This window comes from Chelonia mydas, chromosome 3 (genome assembly GCF_015237465.2).
Source record: "Chelonia mydas isolate rCheMyd1 chromosome 3, rCheMyd1.pri.v2, whole genome shotgun sequence".
NCBI lineage: Eukaryota > Metazoa > Chordata > Testudines > Cheloniidae > Chelonia > Chelonia mydas.
In genome coordinates this window covers 51,420,635-51,442,043 of record NC_057851.1, presented here as the reverse complement: position 1 = coordinate 51,442,043, position 21,409 = coordinate 51,420,635, and the positions used below count along the sequence as shown (strand labels likewise).

The 21,409-nt window shown below is 38.8% G+C and overlaps 1 long non-coding RNA gene across 1 annotated transcript in view; it reads right to left on the bottom strand.

The window, feature by feature from the left end:
* Positions 1–906: 906 nt before the first annotated feature.
* Positions 907–21,409, bottom strand: part of LOC122465333 — a 30,553-nt gene continuing 10,050 nt past the window's right edge. Inside the window, exons 3-4 of the long non-coding RNA XR_006290082.1 lie at positions 20,083–20,090; positions 907–1,203 (exon numbers count right to left, since the gene is read on the bottom strand). This is a non-coding gene — a long non-coding RNA (uncharacterized LOC122465333). The remainder of the gene's footprint in view (positions 1,204–20,082; positions 20,091–21,409) is intronic.

The window sequence follows — 21,409 nt, the reverse complement described above, 5'->3', positions numbered from 1 at the left end:
TCCCTCATAGGTTATGTTTCCTAGACTTTTAATCATTTTTGTTGCTCTTGTGTGGACTTTCTCCTATTTGTTCACATCTCTCCTGAATTGTGGGGCCCAGAACTGGACATAATATTGCAGTTGAGAATTACGTCTCATGTCATGCTTACAACACCTCTGTTAATGCATCCCAGAATGATGTTTGCTTTTTTTGTACCCAAGTATTACACTGTTGGCTGACATGTAGCTTGTGATCCACTATAACCCCCAGATCCCTTTCCACAGTACTCCTTCCTAGGCAGTCATTTCCCATTTGGTATGCTGCAACTGGTTGTTCCTTCCAAGTGTAATACTTTGCATTTGTCCTTACTGAATTGCATCCTCTTTACTTCAGACCATTTATCCAGTTTGTCCGGATCATTTTGAATTTTAATCCTATCTCCAAAGCACGTGCAACCCAACTCAGCAATTGTCCACAAACTTTATAAGTGTACTCTCTATGCCATTATCTAAATCATTGATGAAGTTATTGAACAGAACCAGACAGAGAATTGATCCCTGTGGGACCCCACTTGATATGCCCTTCCAGCTTGACTGTGAACCACTGAAAAATACTCTCTGTAATGGTTTTCCAACCATTTATGCAGCCACCTTATAGTAGCTCCATCTAGGTTATATTTCTCTAGTTTGTTTATGAGAAGGTCATGAGAGATAATATTAAAAGTCTTACTACAGTTAAGATATACCACATCTCCTGCTTCCCCCGCCATCCACAAGGCTTATTACCCTGTCCAAGAAAGCTATTACGTTGGTTTGACACAATTTGTTCTTGACAAATCCATGCTGACTGTTACTAATCACCTTATTATCTTGTAGGTGTCTGCAAATTGATTGCTTAATTATTTGCTCCATTATCTTTCCAGATACTGAAGTTAAGCAGTCAGGTCTGTAATTCCATGGGTTGTCCTTATTTTTCTTTTTATAGATGGGCACTACATTTGCCCTTTTCCAGTCCTCTGGACTCTCTCCAATCTTCCATGTCTTTTCAAAGATATTCACTAATGGCTCATATCTCCTCAGTCAGCTCTTTGAGTAGTCTAGTATGTATTTCATCAGGACCTGGTGTCTTGGAAATATCTAAGTTGTCTAAGTAATTGTTAACTTGTTCTTTCCGTATTTTAGCATCTGATCCTACCTCATTTTCAAGAAGGATGTCTGCCACTCCTCTAAGATGAATTTGATTAATTTTAAACTTTGTCAGAGCGTGTACTAGCCAGGTACACTGTAGTAGGCAGAGACTAGCAATGAATCTCTGCAGGATGTTTTCTGGTGAGGAAAAGACTCTATTATCTTGCTGTCTCAAAAGTGGCATATGACTGATTAATACAAGAAGAGAATTAGAACACATGGTGTTATATTTATCACATCTGCATTAGCTAAAAGGGACGGAATTGTACCTACACTACACTAGGATAATGAAAACCTTACAGAATTTAGTTCTGAGAATGAACTCTTTCACATTTCCGATTGAAAGGATACTTGTTTCAAAGTCTGATGAAAATGTATGTCAAAGAGTTTATTACCATTAAGATTTTAGAAAAATAACTACATCTTAAATGAATGCCTGTTTAAATGTAACTATATATGAACTTTGTACAAACTTCCTGATGACTATTTCTGGGAAAAATCAATCCTTTTTTATCATGTACTGTTTTATTGTTGTTTTTAGTCTTATTTTATTGGTCTTCAGTTTAAATACCAGAGCATCTCTAGCTTACCACTGCTATTAGGTGATCCCTTTAGTCATTCACAAATCAAACTGTGATATACAGCTTTGGCTTTTTTATGTCTGAATCAGAATATAAACACCACTTTATAAGGCATATTGTGAAAATCATATCTGACTCATGTTTCTCTAGACTCTTATAAAGAGCCTTACAATTTAATGTTTATGTATAATTTGACCATTATTCACTCAAATAATGACTTTTCTAATGTTTAAATACAACCTAACTCTCTAGTGTTAAACCTAATATTATGCTAGGAAAACCATTATAACTCAGTCATGTGAAAGGTGAATGTAAATTGTCAGTCTCTCATAAAAACAAAGACCTCAAAAACAAAGTGGTGTGGAAGAATTGCTCTCATCTATCTTTTGGCTCTGATGAAGGGTAGTATGAAAGGGAGGAAAACTCCCTTTATCATTTAGCACTTGGTATAAGAAATGTGGAGAGCATCCTCAGAAAATTAAATACTGTGTGAATAACACAGGACTGAAAACAAAAAGCAGTTTGTAGTGCGTGATCTTTTTCTCCCCTTGTAATTCTTGAAAAACAGCTAAACTTTTTAGGAAGGTTGGTCTAGCCAGAAAGGATGGTTGTGTAGTTAAGACACTGGTTTAGGACTAAAATGATCTGGGTTCAATTCCAGGCTTTACATCGTGCTCTCTGTATGACCTTATGCAAGTCATATAGGCACATACTCTAGAAAAGTATTTAGACCCCTAGCTTCTATTGATTATAATGGAAGTTAGGAACCTAAACACTTGTGAGAATACGGGCCTTGATCTCTCTGTGCTTTCGTTCTGTAAATGGGGGGAGATGCTTTCTCCCACCATTTTTCTATCTTACCTATTCAGATTTCAAATTCTTTCGGCAGGGATGGTTGTTTCTTCAGATTGCTTAGCATAGTAGTCTCATTTGGGACCTCTAGATGCCATTGTAATGCAAATTAGTAATAATTAATCCTTAAAAGTTCTGGTAATTTTGAGAAAAGAAAATAATACATTATTGTGATTTAAGTTTCAGAATACTTTGTTTTTACTTGACTAGATAAGAGGTTTTTTGTTTTTTTTAAATGGAAGACAATATTCCTACCCCAGCATCCACTTCTTAAAAGTGGCAGAGTAAAAAAGCATTTTGTGACCATTGGGCCTCTAATTTTTGCTTGCTTGGAAAGTAACTATGGAAAGTAGGTCAAGATGTTTTCAATAATGAATGTTATAAACAGGTGCAAGAGAATCAGAAAAAGAGACTGAATTAAGTCAAACAAAAAGATATTGATATGGCTCAAAGACTGTGTAGAGGTCAGACTTAATAAATAAGAAAATGTGGGAACAAAGTTACCTATGCCAAGTTTGGCTTTATGGGAATGGGATTAATTGTGGAACAAAATAATGACGGGCTATTCTACCTACCATTGTCTTTGTGGGTCCCTAAAGAAAGAGACTTTGGAGGGAAACTATGAAAGAACAGAAAGGTTACTCGAGCAAGCTTAATCATGATGGCTGCCATCCCGATCACCTGAATCTTCTTTGTCTTAATCGGTCCTCAGCAGAGTGGGCCTCTACGCGCCCAATCACCACCTGAGATGAAATGTGATTAGACTTTAACAACAACAGTACCAACAACAGCTCCAGCCCATCTCAACTCACTTCTTCTTTTGGCCCCAAAGGACAGTTGTTACCATCTTTGATACCATCTAAGAGACTGTCAAACAAGGGTGGAGGTTCCTTCTAAACTCTCTCCAGCTAAAGGGAGAGGGAACAAGGGATGTTGTTAAAATGAAAGCTTTATATAATACTTTGCACTTCAAAAGCTTTAACAGTTTTTTTTCCTTCTTTTCTTTGTCTTTAATGAAAGGTTTTAAAGATTTTAATGGTGTGTTTGGTGTGGTATTAAGCAGGCTGATGAATACAAAACTGTTTAATGTTGGACAGTAACAGGGTTATATTAACCTCTTTGGGTTTCTCTATTTCATGTAAATTAATAAAATTGCATTTTTGTTAAAGAGTTTTCTGATTCAATATTTCTATATTCACTATTTCCTGTGCAGGGAGAACAAAATCATACTCATTTGAAATCTGAAATTAATTATTTTCATTGTGATACAGGTCATTTTGTGGCCCACTCTCACAATGGGTCATTTGAACGTGTACCATTTTGGAGAACAACTCTCACTGACACAGTTGTATCCTTAACACAGAACAATAATAGCAGGATCATGTTTCACACAGGCTTGTAAATAAAAATATATTGCACTGAAAATTTGGGGCCAAATTCTTAGCCTTTGTACAGTCATATTGGGTTACAAAAGCAGCACAAAACTCATGGAAAACTGCCCTCCAGAGGCAGATGAAGATTCTGCCAGACACCGAGGAACCTTCAGGTGGCGTCGAGACACCATAAGTGGCTCTATGGGACTGGCTTTCCCACACATGTAGGCAGCAGGAGGATTGGAGTGGAGTACATGGTGCTCCACCTGATCTTGAACAGTATAGTGGTCTCTATGGTACTTTTGCACCAACTTAACTTAGACCAGCCCTCTGACTCCTCTACATTATGCCAGGAACCTAGCTGGTGTCAGCCAGTCCAAGACCTAGGGAATAAAAAGATGGCATTAGGGGACCTTTCCTTCTTGCAATTTAGAATGATAGAACTCTTGTCTAGTTCAAACACATCATATATAAAACTTAAATATATGACGTGTAGATAATAGATTTAATAGATAAGCCATAAAAATATATATTCTAACACTTGCGTAGTATCCTCCAATCAGAGGATCTCAAAGCAATTTATAAACACTAATGAATTAAGCCTGGTTGCTATTATTGACTGTGTTAAAAACTGATGTGCAAGTTTCTTGAATACTGTTGCCTCCCATTTTTTGTTGTACAGCTAGGGTCAAGCAGTCCCACCAGAGACTCTCTATCAGAAAGCAACCAGATCCCCATCCCAGCTCAGGGCAGCCACAGCCCTTCACCGAATCCAGGGCAATGAGCTTCTGAAGGCAGAGCCTAACCCAAGAAGAGACCAGGGCTAACCAGAGACGCATCCATTCCTGTGGTTCTAAAGCCCATTCCGTGCTGCAGCCTTGTCACGTTCAAGTTCTGGGCATTAGGACATTTGCATAAATAAGGTAAGGCATACGCATCCAATATGCAAAATACAACACTTAGCTATTTGCATATAATTTCCAGTTTTCTGAATTTTTGGCCTTGACGAGTATGAAATTTGGGAGAGGGTTCATTTCCATTTTGTTTGTGAAATTTTGCTAAAAGTGGAATTTAACCAACATCTCCAGTGTGAATTCTGTGAGAATTAATGAATTAGGGAAAATCCTTTTCTGTGTTCCACAGAGACTGAGATGGATTCTCATTAGTGCACTCAATGGGGAGTAGGACAGAACTCTAAAACTACTGGAGAAATATAATTTTACTCAGTGAATCTGCTCCTTGTATTAATTCACAGCGACAGAAAAGTTTTACTGCTTTTCATCCTCTTATTGCTGGAGAGCCAACACAGCTAAAGCTGAGCTTTCTAGAGTCTATTCCATTGAATACTTCATCAACAGATCATTTACTACATTTCAGTCAGTTTCACCTGTGCAATCCCATTAAAGACAATTGCATAGGAATCACTGTGGAAATAATATGGCCTACTGAAACTTTGATAATGATGATAATATGTGAGATGGAAAGAACTCAGTTTGATTCATGGAGGACAGATTGAGTCTGCAGGGCTGGCAGATAGAAGATGGGGGGGGGCATTTTCTATCTGTAAAATGAGGATAATAAACATAGAAGCCCACAAAAAACATGGAAGTCCACTCTGAAAAGTGATTGGGCTTGACTAACACAGCTGCTAGTGCTACATACACCTAAATGTGTGTGGTTTATGCCTGCCAGCTGGCTGACAAACCACCAGCCTCCTAATTGCATGTTGCAGTTAGCAGATTAGAGATACATACTTTTGGAGTAGGAAGTACGGTGTTGGAGTGCACAGGGCTCAGGAGTTGGAGTGCCCTAGAGCCACACCATCCCATTCCATGAGGATGTTTTTAGATGCTAACCCAACTACTAATATTATACTCACCTAATGCAACATATTTTTAATAAAATGTTGTACCCCATCATTATTCCCATTACAGACATTCCTACCATCATCCCTCGCTCAGGTGTTTGCTCTATGCATTTGGGAATGGTCTACTTTACTAATTCAATGAGAACAAGTCTCATTGTTAAGACACTCAAGTGGGATTCAGAAGATCTTGTTTAATTCCTGGCTCTTCCACAGACTTTGAACTTGGACAAATCATTTTATTTCTGTTACTCAGTTTCCCTATTGGGATAATACAGGGATATTGTAAGCTTAAATTAATGTTTACAAGCGGTTCAGGTACAGTGGTGATGTGGCCCATAGGGCAAACCCAGATAAAAGTTGGCATGTTATGGGATTCAGGCTTTCTTTGAATACGTTTGCAAATATGTAATCTAATATTTTCACACATGCTTTTTATCATGTGCAATAGCCTGTTAGCATAAATGACAATACAATAAGTTATTGAGCTGAACATGAAGAACTAGGTGGTCAGTTTGTACTAGCAACTTGCCTGTGTCTCTGTGAGATAGGTGAATAACTATCTGCTGAAAAAATAGTATGACCCTATGCAGTCTTCCAGGCTGAACATAATGACTGCACAACTAGCAAATCTAGGCTGGAGAAAGATTAGTCTGCTGTATAAGACTAAAGTTATGTCTTCACTAGAGCTAGAAGGTGTAATTTCCAGCTCCAATATACATATCCTTGCTAGCTTCTCACCAACTAGTCATGGTGACGTAAGCTGTGGGATTGGCTAGTTTCCCTGAGTACGAACCTGTCCAAGATGCTAGGTACTTAAGTGGGAGGCTTACACTGTTATTTTTAGTGCACTGGCTCCAACAGAGCTGGGATGGGTATGTCTGCTCAAGCAGGAAATTACATCTTCCAGCTCCAGTGAAGAAATACCCTAACAAGTGGGGGTGGCGGCCACAAGAAAGAGCTTCTAATCACAACAACACTCTAGCATTAGCTCATGTCTCACACACCTCACATGAACTATAGTATTATGTCAAGAATAGTGTATCTCCTATGAATCACATGGCTGGAGGAATGGGTGGGGAAAAGGATGAGTTTTAGCATGTTTTCAAACAAACGATAAAATATAGGGGACTCCCTCTTTTCTGATTACTATAAAGCATCCCTAACATTCAAAAAAAGCATTCTGCAGAAGTCAATGGGCAAAAGTGTCTGACAACCTGGCTTCATCTTTTTTCGTATCTACAGAAAAAATGCTGGTATATGTCCTTTCAAAACAATTAGATAGGCAGTGTTGCCAAGTAGCTAGTATTCAGGAAACCCAGGTTCTGTTCCTGACTCTGCAATGGCATGTTGGGCAACCTTAGGAAAATCACTTCACCCCTCTGTGTCTCAGTTTACCCCTCTTAAAATGGGGATAATGATACTGGCCTCCTTTGTAAAACAGTTTGAGATTTACTAATGAAACTCTATATAAGATCTAGCTATTATTATTTACCTGACATTGTTACATTTTGTGGGGAAACTTCAGTGTAAACACAAGAAAATCACCCAACTGCCACAGCAATTCATTAATCATCTCAGAAGAATGATGGAGTAAATACACCTTGACATTAACAGCTAATGAAAGTACTGACATTGATCACCGTACAAACAGAGCACAGCCCTGTCTTGGTAGTGGTGTAGTTATGGTATGTATTTGTCCATTGAAGAACATTTTGGAATGAACAGCCAGAATGTACTAGGCCCAAAAGCACGTAAGGAGATAGGGAGGGTTTAAACATGGACTATATTTACAAGAAATTCCAAGAGGGTCCATAGCCTGGCTCCTAATGTGCTGAAAACCAAATCCTTCATGCTGACTGATATTGTTTCATGGTGTCTTTATTCCATATGTTTGTATTAATCTTCTGTTGCTTGTCTTATTTGTAAGCTCCGTGGGGAAGGGACTGTCTTTTTGTTCTGTGTTTGTACAGTGCCTACCACAGTCGGGTCCTGGTCCATGAGCAGGGATTATAGGTGCTATGATAATACAAATTATAAACAAACACAGACCTACAAAACTTAAAAAGGACAATCCTATACAGTATTGATTTTGCAACCCTTTTAGCATCCAGAGGTCCTATATCATTTTCTTAATTGCTTTTTCATCTTCAAAGAAGCAGAATTTTGCTTATAACTAACACTTCCATGAAAAAAATATTTTGAATGCAAGCCAAGACCCTGTCATCTGAGACTGGAATTATCATTAAGAAGAGAACTGCTACCTGAATTTTCTGTGGGATCTACAGGTGCTTCAAGAGTGAGAGACTTTATAAAAAGTACTGCTGATTGCTGCTGATTGGTTTGTGAACCAAGTAAGACCCTGCCAAGATTAAATTGCTGTGCATAAGGCCTGCAAGGGAAACTGTTACTGTAGGATTGTTGTCTAGTCTGTGCAAATGGAAGTACAGCATTTCAGTTGTGATAGACTTGCCTCTTTTCTGATAAGGGATGATTTTTAAAGGAAAGAGTTATAGAAATAAGTTCCCAACAAATAAATGTACACCTTAAAGCCCTGATCCTGTAAACATGTGCACACCTGAGTAATTTTATGCACATGAGCATTCCCATTCAGTTCACTGGGACTACTCACATGCTAGGCTCTAGAGTTCTGTGGAGGTGGAGGGTGGTTCAGAAAGAGTGAAGAGATCCAGATCCAGAGATCCCCATCTCCGAGTCACAGGAAGGAAAGAAAAGGAGTATTTGTGGCACCTTAGAGACTAACCAAATTATTTGAGCAGCTCACTTAATCGGATGCATGCAGTGGAAAATACAGTGGGGAGATTTTATATACATAGAGAACATGAAACAATGGGTGTTACCATACACACTGTAATGACAGTGATCAGGTAAGCTGAGCTAATACCAGCAGAAGAGTGGGGGGGACCTTTTGTAGTGATAATCAAGGTGGGCCATTTCCAGCAGTTTACAAGAACATGTCAGGAACAGTGGCGGGGGGGGGGGGGGGAATAAACAAGGGGAAATAGTTTTCCTTTGTGCAATGACCCATCCACTCCCAGTCTTTATTCAAGCCTAATTTAATGGTGTCCAGTTTGCAAATTAATTCCAATTCAGCAGTCTCTTGTTGGAGTCTGTTTCTGAAGTTTTTTTGTTGAAGAATTGCCACTTTTAGGTCTGTAATCGAGTGATCAAAGAGATTGAAGTGATCTCCGACTGGTTTTTGAATGTTATAATTCTTGACGTCTGATTTGTATCCATTTATACTTTTATGTAGAGACTGTCCAGTTTGGCCAATGTACATGGCAGAGGGGCATTGCTTGCACATGATGGCATATATCACATTGGTAGATGTGCAGGTGAACGAGCCTCTGATAGTGTGGCTGAGGTGATTAGGCCCTATGATTATAACATTAAAAAACCAGTCGGAGAACACTTCAATCTCTTTGGTCACTCGATTACAGACCTAAAAGTGGCAATTCTTCAACAAAAAAACTTCAAAAACAGACTCCAACGAGAGACTGCTGAATTGAAATTAATTTGCAAACTGGATACAATTAACTTAGGCTTGAATAAAGACTGGGAGTGGATGGGTCATTGCACAAAATAAAAAGAAAAGGAGTTGTCATAAATATAAAGGGAAGGGTAAACACCTTTAAATCCCTCCTGGCCAGAGGAAAAATCCTTTCACCTGTAAATGGTTAAGAAGCTAAGATAACCTCGCTGGCACCTGACCAAAATGACCAATGAGGAGATAAGATACTTTCAAAGCTGCGGGGGGGGGGCAAAGAGTTCTCTCTGTCTGTGTGTTGCTTTTGCCGGGACCAGAGCAGAAATGCAGGTCAGAACTCCTGTAAAGAGTTAATAAGCATTCTAGTTAAATATGTGTTAGATTCTGTTTGTTTAAATGGCTGAGAAAATAAGATCTGCTGAATGGAATGGATATTCCTGTCTTTGTGTCTTTTTGTAACTTAAGGTTTTGCCTAGAGGGATTCCCTATGTTTTGAATCTGATTACCCTGTAAGGTATTTACCATCCTGATTTTACAGAGGTGATTCTTTTTACTTTTCCTTCAATTAAAATTCTTCTCTTAAGGAACTGAATGCTTTTTCATTGTTCTTAAGATCCAAGGATTTGGGTCTGTGTTCACCTATGCAGATTGGTGAGAATTTTTATCAAACCTTCCCCAGGAAGGGGGATGCAAGGTTTTGGTGAGGATTTTGGGGGGAAAGACATTTCCAAACGGGCTCTTTCCTAATAAAATAAAACTGGTTAGACGTTTGGTGGTGGCAGCGAAAGTCCAAGGGCAAAAGGTAAAATAGTTTGTACCTTGGGGAAGTTTTAACCTCAGCTGGTAAAAATAAGCTTAGGGGGGTTTTCATGCAGGTCCCCACATCTGTACCCTAGAGTTCAGAGTGGGGAAGGAACCTTGACAGGAGTACTTGTGGCACCTTAGAGACTAACAAATTTATGTGAGCATAAGCTTTCGTGAGCTACAGCTCACTTCATTGGATGCATGCTGTAGCTCTCGAAAGCTTATGCTCAAATAAATTTGTTAGTCTCTAAGGTGCCACAAGTACTCCTTTTCTTTTCGCGGATACAGACTAACATGGCTGCTACTCTGAAACCTGTCATTAGGAAGGAAAGAGGGATCTCATTGTGCTATAAAGTTTTAAACCTAAGTAGGAAGTTTAAAGTTGATTTGCATCCTGTACATCTTTGTGGTGCACCCTTCCTGTTGGCTCACACAGAGACAAGAATCAGTAGTAGAGAATGAGAGAGACAGTATAACCAGACTAGATTACGGCAGAATCAGTACTGGACTCTTTGTGTGAGTGTGTGTGTGTGTGTGGTTAGTTTAAGTAAATAGATGAAATAAGCTAAAATCTGTTTCAATCATCACTAGAGGCAGAAAATAGAGACCTCTCACCTGTGAATTTCATCCCATTGGAAGAAGGTGCAAGTGGGTGGGGATAGAAGAAAACGCAAATGGAAGACAGGGATGAGAAAATTTCTTAATTCATCTCTGGAGATTCGGGTGGGCTATGGTCTAAAAGGGCTGGGAAGTGGAGAATTGGGAGATATCATGCAGCAAGGGCTTTATTTCTGTAAATAGAGCTCCCTGAAGAAAAGATTTGGGGTCATGAGGAAGGAAGAGACTTAGGACCATATGGATGCTGTGCCATGGTGTCTGGAGTTTGAGGCAACAGCAGCTGAGGTGTTGTGAATCTGGGTCTAGTTGAATATAAGTTTTGAGAGCAAGGGTGTTGGGAGCACTGTGGCCTGGCAGCAAGATAGAGTATCCAGTATTTGGAAACAAGCTGGGTTAAGAAAGGGTCTCAGGCACATGGAAGAGCAGGAATTGAAGACATTGTGGAATCACTGTTGAGGAGAGAAAGGAATGTGTAATTAAATATGTTGGAAGACTGAGTGGAAGGTAGGGGAGAGGGCAGGGCCAGTGTTGCTGTAAGTATTGATAAAAAGGACTTAAGTTTTAGTGCCAAGTACATCATTACAGAAGTACTTATAAGTACAAATGCAAGACTACTGCAGAAATAGTATTTATATATAAAAGTGCAAATACTTTAAATTCCTGTATTTTCTACAATTCTGTGGTCAATATATAATAAATAAATAAATAAAATAGATAATAAACATAATGGAAGAGAAAGAAAAAGATCAACAATTATTTTTTTCCATATACACAGGTAAGAATGGAATAACAATGAAAAAAACTCTTACAAAAGTGAATAGATTTATAAATTTCATTTCTACTATATACTAGTGGCTGGTTGGAGTTTCCTACCCCACCTTGCAGGGGATGCAGCTACTGGGCTTGTTCTCTCCATGTGGGACACTGGGAGGTACATATCTGCTTCCTCTGTCTCAACCCTCCTGCACTGACTCACCCTTTCACAGGGCTGGGTCTGGCCACACAGTGAATTTCCTCACTGCAGCTGGGCTGGGGAGTGAGTCTCTCTAAGGCTGGTTGCAATGACCAGTGTGGGGCCACCACATCCTTGCCAGTGCAACAACAGAGCCAACAGGAGGAAAAAAAAAAGCCATGGCAGCAGGAACTCATGGCCTGAAGCTCCCAAGCTGCACGTAGTGGGTAGTGAGGGCCAACCCGAATTCGGGACAGTTGGAAGGGATGTGATTTAAAAAAAAAAACATTTTGAAAAAGAAGTTGTAGATAAAAAAAGTTACTTCTGTTTGAAGTATTTTAAAAATGTACTTATGTGCAAATGCTAAGTGCAGATTATTTAAAGTACAAGTCATGTAGAGTGTTTCGAAATACTTAAGTGTGTACTTAATGTACAAATGTATTTAAGTACATGGGAACACAGGGTGGGCCTCATGAAGAGGGTGGAGCACTCACCAGAAACTTCATTTCCTGGTATTTGGGATTTCAAATGGATTTGGAAACCTGTTCCCCGAAATCTGACCTAGTTCCAAGATAATGCTGCGGTACCAACAGGGCTACAACTAAACTTCATAGAGAACCAATACGTTCATTAAGAGCATGTGGAGAGCACTTTGTTGCGAAACTGGTGTGGGATTACCTTGCGCAAAAGAGTTAAAATATTTCTTAATCTTGACATAACTATCAATATACTGTAATTTATTAAGTGCATCTAATAATGCTAACATGTACACGAATTCTGCAAAAAAAATCCTCTTGAGTGTGGTCTGATTCTGCAGTCCTTATTCAGACCGAACTCCTACTACGCCAGTGGACTGGAAAACTGCATCCTTAATAGATAAGTTTACATAAGAATCTCAGTCATGGGTGGAATCTGATACTGAGCAAATTCCAAATAAAATCTCCCAGACATTTCACAATGCTGAAAGAATTTTAATTTGAGAATAAAGGTGTGTAACTTATCATAAATCACAGTTCAACTCCACGATATAACTTTCCCTGCAACACTGAACACAGTTTTGCATGTATCATGGTCAAAAGAGCAGACTAAACTACTTTTAAAGCAATTCTATCAACTTTTGGTGAACAAATTCATTCAACATATTTGACATTCAGAACTAAAATAAAGGTCAAGCCATACCCTGAGGTACCTGAATTCATTCAAATATGGTACTTGAGAAATATGTTTCCATAGCTGCAGCTTCATATGTGTATTTTTATTTCTAGAGCTTGATACACAATCTGCACTGTTCTCTTGGTACTCTCAAGCAAGCAAAGTGTTTAAGAATATGCCTAACTTTAAGCATATGAGTAATGGAATTTAAGTAATTTCCTGAACTGAGACTTGACTGTGCTTTCTTTCACCTGAGTTGGTCCACAAACTCTTTTGAATTCCTTCTGAAGATGTATAGCCTGGTCTACACTTAAAATTTAGGATGATCTAACTATGTAGCTCAAAGGTCTGGAAAATTCCTTGAAAAATGTAGGTAGGTTGACCTAAGCCCTTGTGTAGCTAGATCGATGGAAGAATTCTTTCACTGACATATTTACCTTTTCTTGAAGAGGGGGATTTACTATGATAATGGAAACCCCTTCTGTTGCAAGTGTCCACTCGACAGCATGACAGCAGTGTAAATGCAATGCTGCAGCAGTGTTGTTGCAGCACTTGTAGTGTAGACATAACCTGCTTCTTATGCAGTGTCCACAAAGAACTAGCTGACTGAGTTGTCTACCAATCTAGTTTCTTCACTTATCTTATGATTCGACCATTCATTCAGATGGAAGTAGACGAAGGGGTATATGATAGTGGAAATGAAGTAGGAAGTTGGAGGGGGGAAGGAAGAGGGCAGAGCAGAATTTAGTAAAACTCTTCAAAAACTTGAACAATGAACCCCACTTGAAAGCTAAATATATAACTGTGGCATCTCTGTATAGAACACTTGGCAGAAAAATATGAAAACAAGGGTTGCAAAGTTGGGTTACTTTGAAAGGTTTTAATTGTTGAGAATAGTTGATGGGGTTGGTAGTTTAACAGAAGATTAGAAAGAGGAAGTAATGTTGTTTAGAAAGAAATGGGGGGTATATATGGGAAGAGAACGTGAACCTAAAGTGTAGGAAATCTGCATAGCTTCCAGATTTCCTCAGTGGTCCAAGAATAGGAATGGAGGCAGCAAATCACAGAATCATAGAATATCAGGGTTGGAAGGGACCTCAGGAGGTCACATCTAGTCCAATCCCCTTCTCAAAGCAGGACCAATCCCCAACTAAATCATCCCAGCCAGGGCTTTGTCAAGCCTGACCTTAAAAATATGTAAGGAAGGAGATTCCACCACCTCCCTAGGTAACACATTCCAGTGTTTCACCACCCTCCTAGTGAAAAAGTTTTTCCTAATATCCAACCTAAACCTCCCCCACTGCAACTTGAGACCATTACTCCTTGTTCTGTCATCAGCTACCCCTGAGAACAGTCTAGATCCATCCTCTTTGGAACCCCCTTTCAGGTAGTTGAAAGAAGCTATCAAATCCCCCCTCATTCTTCTCTTCTGCAGACTAAACAATCCCAGTTCCCTCAGCCTCTCCTATTGAGTGATGTGGTCCAGTCCCCTAATCATTTTTGTTGCCCTCTGCTGGACTCTTTCCAATTTTTCCACATCCTTCTTGTAGTGTGGGGCCCAAAACTGGACACAGTACTCCAGATGAGGCCTCACCAGAGTCAAATAGAGGGGAACGATCACGTACCTCGATCTGCTGGCAATGCCCCTACCTGTACATCCCAAAATGCCATTGGCCTTCTTGGCAACAACGGCACACTGTTGACTCATGTCCAGCTTCTCGTCCACTGTAACTCTAGGTCCTTTTATACAGAATTGCTGCCGAGCCATTCGGTCCCTAGTCTGTAGCGGTGCACGGAATTCTTCCGTCCTAAGTGCAGCACTCTGCACTTGTCCTTGTTGAACCTCATCAGATTTCTTTTGGCCCAATCCTCTAATTTGTCTAGGGCCCTCTGTATCCTATCCCTACCCTCCAGCGTATCTACCTCTCCTCCCAGTTTAGTGTCATCTGCAAACTTGCTGAGGGTGCAATCCACACCATCCTCCAGATCATTTATGAAGGTATTGAACAAAACCGGCCTGAGGACCGATCCTTGGGGCACTCCACTTGATACCGGCTGCCAAATGAGGTGGAAGAACCTAGATTAGGAATTGGGTGTGGGGGGCAGCATGATATGAGTAAAAAACAAAGAGTCAAGATTTAAGAGAAGGATAGGAGTCAAAGGAGACAACATGGATTTATCAGAAAGAAGTGAGTTCTGGGACAAAAGAAGGTTGAGAGCAACAGAGCAATCAGAGATGTTAGGTAACTCGAGAGTATTAAAGCAGTGAGTGACTGAATGAGGCAATGGTGGTCAGAAAGTGGGAATTCAGAAAGATCAGGAAGACTTTCTTGTGCGTTTGCACGTTTGTTTTGCAGGAAACACTTTCATCGTGTGCGATAGTTGAGTTTCCATTTATTGAATACAGTATTGCTTGTAACACAAAAAATCAGTTTTTTAGAGTTATACATCATACTGTGACAGGAGGATGGACTACTGGATGCTTTAGTGAACCTTATGCATCTTTACGGTCTATATAATTCTGTATAAAATATTTATGGCTCTAACCAAAGCTCTAATTATAACACACAGAAGTTCATTTTAGAAGTAGATCCTTGCTAGTCTTCAGTTGTCATAACATCTTTCGTATTGAGGGACTGGAGGATGGGAAAAGGAAAGAAGTTCAGAAAGTGCTAAAATCAACTAGAGAAGCTAGCGATAATTAATTTTCTTTAAAATAATGGTTCACAAGTAGAGATGGACCCAACTGTAGTATGTAGATCAGAGATTTAAAACCTCAGATTTTAGGATAAAGGTTTGAGATCCCATCTTTACCAAATGTAAAGTCTTTGCTTAACAAATATTTTAGAAGTCAAAACTGTTCTATTTTCAGCAAAACACTGATAATAACTTACCCGTATTCTTTCTACTATGCAGAGGTTCGTCAAATATCCATCAGATTTATGTTTTCTCCATTATCTTCAGTATTACATTTTCCTGGTAAATTCCCATATTTGTAGGCTGCAAATTGAATTTAAACCAACATAACTAAGAAACTGATGCCTGAGGCATTTCTGAGGAGTTTCTAATTCCTTCAGTACATTTGTATCCACTCCATACCCCTCCTCACAAATATACCCTTTTATCACTTCCAGTAGATAAAAGTTAAGCACATAGCTTCAGAGCTGACATAAATAAAATTGAATTTAGAGATTAGTCTAAATGATATCAGTTGTCCCCAGGAATTATGAAATACAATGTGATGTGTAGAGATGGTTAAATTTGAGAAAAAAATATCTTTGTCAATTTTTAGCATTTTTAATTTTTTTTTTAACAAAAGTGATGTTCCAAGAAAATACTGAATTGACAACCACAGTGCCTATTTGTTTTTAGTGGTCTTATTTGAGGACAACATAATGAGGCTAAGCACTAATCAAGATATTGAAGGCAAGATTTTAAAAAGTATTTAGGCGCCTAACTCCCATTGATTTTAATGGTGTTCAGCCACTTACATAACTTTAGAAATCTGATTGTCAATGTCTTAAGCCTACACAAATCTGCTATAGTCAAAGAACTCTCTATTTTAATGTTAAAAACAATATTCTATCCATTAATCCAGAGTGAAAAAGATAATATTTTAACCACTTCTTATAGAAAACACCCCCCCAAAAATCCTTCTCTGGAAAAGCCATGTGCCCCATAATACAATGCAAGAAAAATAGATTTTTCATTCAATTCTAGATAGGTTTTTATATTGTGCTCACCACTGTAGTTTCTGAGTATCTTCCATTAGTGCATTAAGCAATGTGACTACATATCCAGAACTTCTGGAAGGCAGATTGGACTCCTTTACAGAGTATTTAGAACAGAGCGTTGTAACCATCCCACTAAACATTATCGCCGTGGAAGATACATACTGTCATTTCTGTTGTGTCATTTTTAAAGCTGCAAGTGAAACAACTCCACGCAGCTTCCGACCACTATACATTCCATTTTTGAATGAGATTATGCAGACTCACTGAGGCAATATGAATTGTCAGGTGATCTGGAGATTGCAGATCATGGTTTAGACTCAGGGGATGCCACTCTCTGGGCTCGATGGAAGGAAGTAGTAATGGTGCTTGACTTTACACAGTCAAGACAGAGAAGCGGGAGTTTAATTCATCAACTACGTGCGGCTCAACCTCCTTGTGCACAAAGTAGGCTGGCAGTTAATCCAAATCAGACTGCTAGACATCTGTTAAAGTTTGCCAAAGCTCCTGTTAAGAGAGGTGTCAAATGACCTGTACATGATGAGTGGTCGAGTTCCCTAAGAAGTAATCCAGCCGAAAGTAAGATGGAGCCATTCACTAGTCTGCAGTTGGATAAAGTGCTGAATGATTTGAAAACAGGTGTAACCCCCAGATATGATAGAATTGCACCTGAATTCATGAAACATCTGGGTCCTGGCACTTGGGAATGGCTTGCTCATTTTTTCAACAGAGTTTTGCTGGAATCAAAACTGCCTTGAACTGCTGTCAAGTAAAGGCCATTGCCTTGCTGAAACCTGGGAAAGATCCACACTTGCCTTTAAGCTACAGACCAATTTCACTGAGTGTCTGTGAAAAGATGCTTGAGTGTCTGATTTCACAAAGAATTTCACCATGTGCGGAAGGCGTGCTGGCACAGAGCAAGCTGGCTTTTGCTGTGGTCTTATTATATGTGATCAAGTGCTGGCACTTACAGCTTTCATCAGAAATGGATTCCAACATAAGCTGAAGACTGGTTCAGTTTTTCTTGACCTGACCGCAGCATACGATACAGTGTGGCACACAAGCCTTTTGGTGAAATAGTCTAGAACAATGCCAAGTTGGTTTGGATGTGCAATGACTCTATTTTTGAGAAATTGCCATTTCCATGTGAATATTGATGATAGAACAAATGCTTGGAGGCACCAGAAGAACAGCCTCCCACAAGGATCAATATTATCTCCAATGTTATTCAACTTATATTCAAATGACCTACCATATACCTGGTCTCACAAGTTTGTTTATGTAGACGACATATATCTCGGCACTCAGTCACATTCCTATGACATACTTGAGAGTGTTTTGAATGCAGATATGGGGCTATGGGCAATTATTGTTGTTAACGGCTCCTGATACCAAGTGGAAGTAAGACTGTGTCGAGTGTCTTCTACTTACATCCTGCACAAGAAGGCAAAGAGCTGAATATAATTCTCAATGGTCAGAGAATAAAGGATGATTCACTCCCGGTCTATCTAGGTGTCACTTTAGATACAACTCTCACATATCATGACCATCTTCAGTCTAAAGCAGACTGTGATGAGCTACAAAGGGATCTCACAAACTTGGGTGACTGCGCAACTATATAGCAGATGAAATTGAATGTTGATAAATGCAAAGTAATGTAATGCAAAGTAATGCATAATCCCAACTATAGATATAAAATGATGGGTCTAAATTAGCTGCTAAGAGACAGAACTTGCAGAGAGGAAATTGCATGATATGCCACATCTACCATTAACTAAAGACTTGTTTAATCCACCATATGGTCGTCTGCTCTCATGGCACCCATTATGGATAACTTTACCTGGTGAGGGATTTACGATAGAGGACGTGTGGCGAGCTTCATGGTCCACAGAGAAAGTGACAAATAATTATCTTGTATCAGATCTCACTCAATGTCAACACTGGTTTGATTTACCATGAAGGCAACAGAGTCTTCTCAACCAGTTTCATACCGGACATAGAATTTGTGCAGCATCAGAATTTTTGGTGTTTTAGAGACAGTCCACTAGGTCAATGTGAGCAGCCACAAACCAGTACATACATTGTTGAGGACTGCAAAAAGACACAACTTCCCGGAGATCTTCATGCCTTAAACGTTGGTAAGATGTTTGATTAGCTTGCATATGCCAAATAATAATAAATAATATAACTACATATCTGTGATATGTTTGTTCTCTAATCCTCTCCCTAGAGGGAATTGCATGTGCAGCAGAGTGGTTTGTGCTGATAGTGTATTTATTTATAATATACCGGTTGCTCTCTGTTTGTGTTAGATAAGACAAGGTCAAAGAAATGTGCTTTGCACTTGGAGTAGGAAGCAGTGGGAGTTGTGATGGTCCTTAGCTCTTGGAGAAGTTTGTTTCACAGTCTCTGACAACACTTTGAGAATATTGTAGCTCCATCACAGATGAGATTTACTTATTGTTGAGAATTCTATTTGCCAAAGGAGCAGAGTTGTCAATCATAATCTGTGTCCAGAGCTTTAGACAATCTTTTAGATATCCTGAGCCCACATCATGGACCATTTTGAAGATAAGAACTGAGACACGCCAAACTTTGTCATAAGAGTAAGGGGTGTGAGAAAGATCCTCAATGCCCTATTCAAGACCTTTCACTCTCCCTGCATTTATCCTTTCTTCTAGCTATTGTGGAGGCAGAATTTCAAGTGAGAAGGAGAAAATACTCCATAATTTTATTCGTGTATGTCTTGAATTCCAAACCATAACCACCTATGGCATTGGATTTGCAAACATCACTCCTCTTTTTGATCATCTTTCCTTAAAATGAGCTTCTTAGAAAGATTTTTATGGCTAGGTTGGAAAACATTCTCCATTGTCTACTTCAATTATTTTGTTTTTGTGTTTGCTTGATCTTAGAGAAAAAGGCTCAAAGATCAGAAACATATTTTAAATGACAAACAGAAAGCGAACAGAAGATCCTTTTCTAGCTGGCCTTATTGATCATTCTACTTTGGCATATATTATTTGATAGAGCTACTGGTAATATAATTAGCAGTTTTGCTTCTGCTTTTTGCTGTATTCCTTGGCTTGAATTCCACAAAATAATATCTTAAGAGCAGAAAACTGTTGGCTGATAACACAGGAAAAAAATATCAGATGCAAACAACCTCTTTCCTGCCTCTCCTGAAAAATCGTAATGAAAATACCAAATATAAGACTATATGTAGTGCTACACAGTGGTCAACAGGCAGAGTGACAGTACCAACGTAAGTAAGTGATAGTCCTGCACTTAGAAATGATAGACTGAACAGACACTATACTTTGGAACTCTTGACACCTTCAGAAAGTGAGAGAACATTATCAACAGACACTGAATCTGTTTCTATCATGTCGTTACATTTCCAGGGTGATGAAAAAATTATAGGAGCAAGGGAAGATGAGAAAATGGCCATGAGCTACTATAAGTGTGGCTGTCTTGCACATGATTTGCTGTTTATTGTTTAGCTTTAGTATATATTCAAGGCTGCATTTGTCACTGATAGTATCTGAAAAACACTAGTTAGAGGTGCAATGTTTGGGTTGAGCCACATTTTTCTTGACAATCATTTCAAGTTTCTCAAAACTACATTTATTCCTACAAATTTACTGTTTAGAGAATTGAAGTACTGACCAAGATAAACAATATAAATATGGCCTTTGTATAGCAACTTTGATGGATCCCAAAGCTTGCTGTAAAGAACATATGAAAATGTTACACCCATATCTTAAATACGTGTGTGGTGATGCAGCTTCAGCATATGTGAAATTATTTGAAGTATAAATCGTTGTAGAGTCTTATTATATTTAGGAAAAGCCATCACAAAAGAAATGTTGTTTTTTTCTTCTTTCCCCTAAAATTACTCCATTCTTCCACCTAACCCTTCAGAGCATAGGAGCAGCCTGGAAGAATAAAAGCATGTTGCTCAACTTTTCTTTCCGTTTTCTACATTTTTATTGTTATTTTTCAACCATTCTTCCCAAATCATAAAGTAATGGATACTAAAACAATACCACTTAAGCTTTTGAAGGTAAATTTAGAAAAAAAGTCTAGATCCAAGGACTTTTAAGTAGCTTTCTCAGAATTATATCTAGTTTCACATATAGAACCATCTAAAGAGGGAGAAATTCAGAGTTTCAGCACATGGATGGGAAGATGATGCATCTTCAGGATTAGTTCCAGGTAGAGCATGTTAAAATAGCCTAGACCAGAAGTAATAAAGACATATATATTTTCATGTATATACATTTATAAAAAGCTGTATTGGTGCTCATTACATTCTCCTACAGCATAGCCTTTTAAATAAAACACACAATATTAAAGGACTATGCACCCTATTTTTGACTATAAATAAATATCTACCACTTATAAAGAGTATAAAATAAACCCCAACCTCTGTCACCTGAATTCTACCTCCCCCACAAAAGCCTGAAACAAATTATTGAAATGACAAGGCCTAAATCGGAAAAGAGAAAGAACAAATTTAACTGACACTGGCTTGGAATAAAATCTCTGTGTAGGGAATAGTAGAGGAAAAAGCAAGTGAGGTAAGTGAAGGGTCTTTCCTCTTTTAAACTGTCCCCAGTAGTTTTCTTCAGGGAATTTGTGTCTCACTGAAAGCAGCCAGGAGCAAGAACCCGATTCTCTGCTTCTTCTTTCATATTTCATCAAATATCTTCAATAATGACCAAATGTCTTCAATAATGACGTACGTGCTGTTTGACTTCTGCCCCTGCTTTGTCTCTCCAAAGATCCTCCCTCCACCCGTGGT